General features: G+C 29.9%; 1 protein-coding gene across 5 annotated transcripts in view; it reads left to right on the forward strand.

The window, feature by feature from the left end:
- The first annotated feature begins 1,684 nt into the window (after positions 1-1,684).
- The window catches only part of LOC106764661 (transcription initiation factor TFIID subunit 4b), a 12,195-nt gene continuing 10,104 nt past the window's right edge, over positions 1,685-3,775 (forward strand). For 2 of the 5 annotated variants that reach the window (XM_014648977.2, XM_014648980.2), the window contains exons 1-2: positions 1,685-1,833; positions 1,926-2,137. The gene's annotated coding sequence lies outside the window, so the exon portion shown is untranslated. Of the gene's footprint in view, positions 1,834-1,907; positions 2,138-3,775 lie in introns of all 5 variants that reach the window. The other 3 variants (XM_014648978.2, XM_014648979.2, XM_014648981.2) reach the window with 3 other exon arrangements.

The following is a 3,775-nucleotide window of genomic DNA, read 5'->3' on the forward strand; positions in this document are numbered from 1 at the left end:
ATATTATTTAATACACATTTATATCTTAATAATTATTAAAGTATAATTTTAATTATTATAATAGTTATGTTAAAAAAATAAAAAAAAGTAACTAAAATAAANNTAANANTAATAAATATTAAAAGAATTGTAAATAAAATTACATACAAATTTTAAAATATGTAGTAAAATTATTATTTATAATATTTTTAAACAATTCTTTTAATATTTATTATTAGGTTTTGATTGCTTTAACCAGTATTATCAGTGTCTGAGCTTAAATCCAAGGATTTAAAACATTCATACCTTCAGTTTCCTGCTTACTGCAATCTGTGTGGCTTTGTCTCCGCTCAATCAAATCTGATATACATGCACAACAAGACAAAATGAAAACAAAAAGAGTTTAAAGATTTGCATTATTGAAATAAAGAGTAACAAAAACAAGTAGCAGAAGAACATTTGTACTAGAGGCCCTAATGGGACTTAAGATGTTAAGGAACATCATGGTTGCTCCAACCACCAAAAGCAAAGCAAAGAGGTAAGAAACCTTCATGTTTTCAAGTTGTTCTAACTAGTTACCAACACAATAAATCTGAAAAGAACAATGTTCTTAACTTGACAACTCTTTTTTGACAACTTTTTTATAACGCATATTTGTGATTGATCCGTTTCAAATATTTTTTTAAATAAATTCAAACATACCAATAAAATGATAACATGTGTCCTGTTTCCTAAAAGTTGTTAAAAAAAATTGGTTAAAATATCATTATCCCATAAATAACTCTTCTTGGAAGGAAGAAAGGAACAATGTTTTGAGATGATGAGTTTGAAGGGGTTGAAAAAAAATGAGAATTTAAAACAAAATAGAAATAATGCTTTGAAACACAAAATTTTTTTATATTAAATTAATATTATTATTTTTTTACTTTTTTAATAATTATTTTATCTTATACTGTGTAAATTTATATCATTTTCTTTTATTAAAACAAAACCTACCTATTTTAAGTAATTTGCTTTTTCTCTGTTATGAGAGTGTGCTTGGTGACTGCATTAAATTCAAACCTGCTGAATTCAATTTCAATGCAAAAAAAACTTTTGAAACAAAAGATTCTTGTGCATTCAATGTCTGTTATGAAACAGTCTCCATAAATGAATGCATCAATAAAAGGCTTATTTGGAGCAGCTGGAGTATTTTATTTAGTCTCATTTTTCCTTTTGGTTAAATTAATAAAAAGTCATTTGTTTAATTTAATGAAATTAAATACATTTATAATATATTATTTTGTATATAAAAAAAACATTTCAGCCAAACTCAAAATTCACAAACAAAACATATAACCTAATAATTGGATGTCAAACTCAAAATTCACAAACAAAACAGTAAAAATAAAAAATATCAAATGTCTACAAAATTAAACTTTGATATACTTGTGAATAAAATAAAATGAATAATAAAATAAATTTGATAATATTTTTTTTGTCAAAATAAATATAAATAAAAAATAAATTAAAAACGTCAAATGATTTAAAAATTAAGTTTTAAGATANTTATTAATAAAATAAAATAAATGATAAGACAAATTTTTAGTATTTTTTTATATTATATAATTATATTATTAATAGATAATAGATTATTTAGTATTTTATCGAGGTATAAATGTAATAGTTTTAAAACTTTTAAAGACAAATGTGTTTCATAGAAAAAAAAGAAAATCTTAATAGAACGTTTTGATCTCCTCAAAGCTTCATCTCTGAATCAGAAAAAACAATTTCGCTCTCAAGTGCTCGCGAATCTTCGTCTTCAAAACAATTTTGCTCTTCGATTGTGCATNTCTCAATCACAACATTCCATTGGTAAAGAGTTTCCTTTGCCCTTTTTGATTTCCCATTTTCTCACGCCCTAAATCTCTTATTCGTTTAATTCTCAGCAGGATGTTTGTTTTTAGGTGTTTTTTGCTTCCGTATCTGTGGTACTTTTGACACCGGTTGCTTTTGGGGTTCGGCATCTGTGGTTTCTCTGTCGCGGGTTCAGGGCGGTTGCTTTGGTGGTTAGCGCTTGCTTGCTTCACTTTAAGTGTTCGCAGCTGCTTCGCAGGTTCGTGGCCACTTCGAAGGTCCGCGGCTGCGTCGAAGGTTCACGGTTGCTTCAATTTCACGGGTGTGCCTTTCTCTTTGAAAAAGATTTTTTTAACTCTCGTACCAATTTAACTGAAATTAAAAATATTGTTTAAAGTATAAAATTACGTGTGACTTGATCCATGTATTTTGTTTTTGAAGTAATTAGTGTACAGATTTGGATTTCTGAGTTTAGAAGATTTTGTGTGTGTAGTTTGATTACATTACAGAGGCAGTGGGGCGTAGTAGTGTGAATGGGGGTAATTTATGAGGTAGTAAATTTGGGTTTGGCGGCTCATGATGGGTTGGTTCAGTTTATTAAAATAATTCCATATGTTAGGAAACCTCATTTGTTTGTTAGCAAAATCACTTGAAGAAAATTGCAAGTGGAATGACACAAGGTAGAACAGTCCCAAAGGCTTGACCCACAACTATGTCATGTTCATAAACAAAGACAGCCAAGAAAGTGCCACGAATCGATGTTTGTTTATTTGTGTCAGCCATTATGATGATGCATACTTGCAGAGGATTCCCTTGCATGCTCCTAAACCATACTGTTATTCTCTTTCTAATCAATATATATTATTTCATTTTGTTATTACTACATATATAAAGTACCATTTAAAGATATGGACTTATATTGATCTGCGCAATCAGAATCAGAATCAGAATCTCACCTGTTGTATTAGGCGCCATCCTTACTTACGTAATAAACAAGGAGAATTAAAAATATGCAACAGAGACTATAGTTTTCCATCTGAAACCATGCTTTTCAGATGAGTTGGTATTCTTGTTTCTGACAGTCTGACAAGGTCAAATTTCATGTACCTTGACTTTTTTTTAGTACCAAACTAGCTTTATATTGCATATTTTAGGGATCAATTGGATACCCTGCATCACCATAATGAAAATTATTGTACTAAGGTGAAAGAGAAAAAGAGTCCCCTGTGTGGTTTCGTTAACAGTATCATTCTAGCATTGCTGTTGTATATTATATGGAGTTTATCAGAAGAAAAAAAGGACAGTGTCATCTTGAAGATTAAAAATACTCGGATTCATACTAGTGTTTAGTCCCAAACGTGGATGTAGATGGATTAGACTTCTCTGAAATTGAACGGTGGGAAATGAGAGATGGGTAGCTATTGGATCAAAGTGTTTTTGGCTTGGACTTGATTGATGACTCAAGTGGATCGTGCGAGTGGTGGTGGTGGTAGAGTACTTGCCAAGGTATTTTCATGTTAAATCAGTAAAAAAACACTCTTGAATAATATAATAGTAATCAAAGTATTCCAATGATGTTTCATTTCGAGTACATATAAGTGTCTGATTTAGTACTTGTTATTCCTTTTAGTTAACTTCACACGAATCTTGAACTTACTAATAATGCAGAGTGGGCTGAGATTAGGCTCGATTGTTGCATCAAATCTATCTTCACACGTTTCCCAACGTCACTCTTATCATCATCCTCGAGTAGAATGCATAAGACTAATTGAAGTCAGAAATCCCAGTTTTGAATTGAAATTGTTAGTCTTAAAATTTACAAAAGCAACACTCAAGCCTTAATTGATTTGCAACTGCTGTTCTGGAGAAACACCTAATACTATTTTACATTATAAAAGCAAATAAGCCATTTTCATTTTTTGATAAGGAGTTTGGTGAGGTCAATTGCTATCACTTGTTG

This window comes from Vigna radiata, chromosome 6, assembly GCF_000741045.1.
Source record: "Vigna radiata var. radiata cultivar VC1973A chromosome 6, Vradiata_ver6, whole genome shotgun sequence".
Taxonomy (NCBI): domain Eukaryota; kingdom Viridiplantae; phylum Streptophyta; class Magnoliopsida; order Fabales; family Fabaceae; genus Vigna; species Vigna radiata.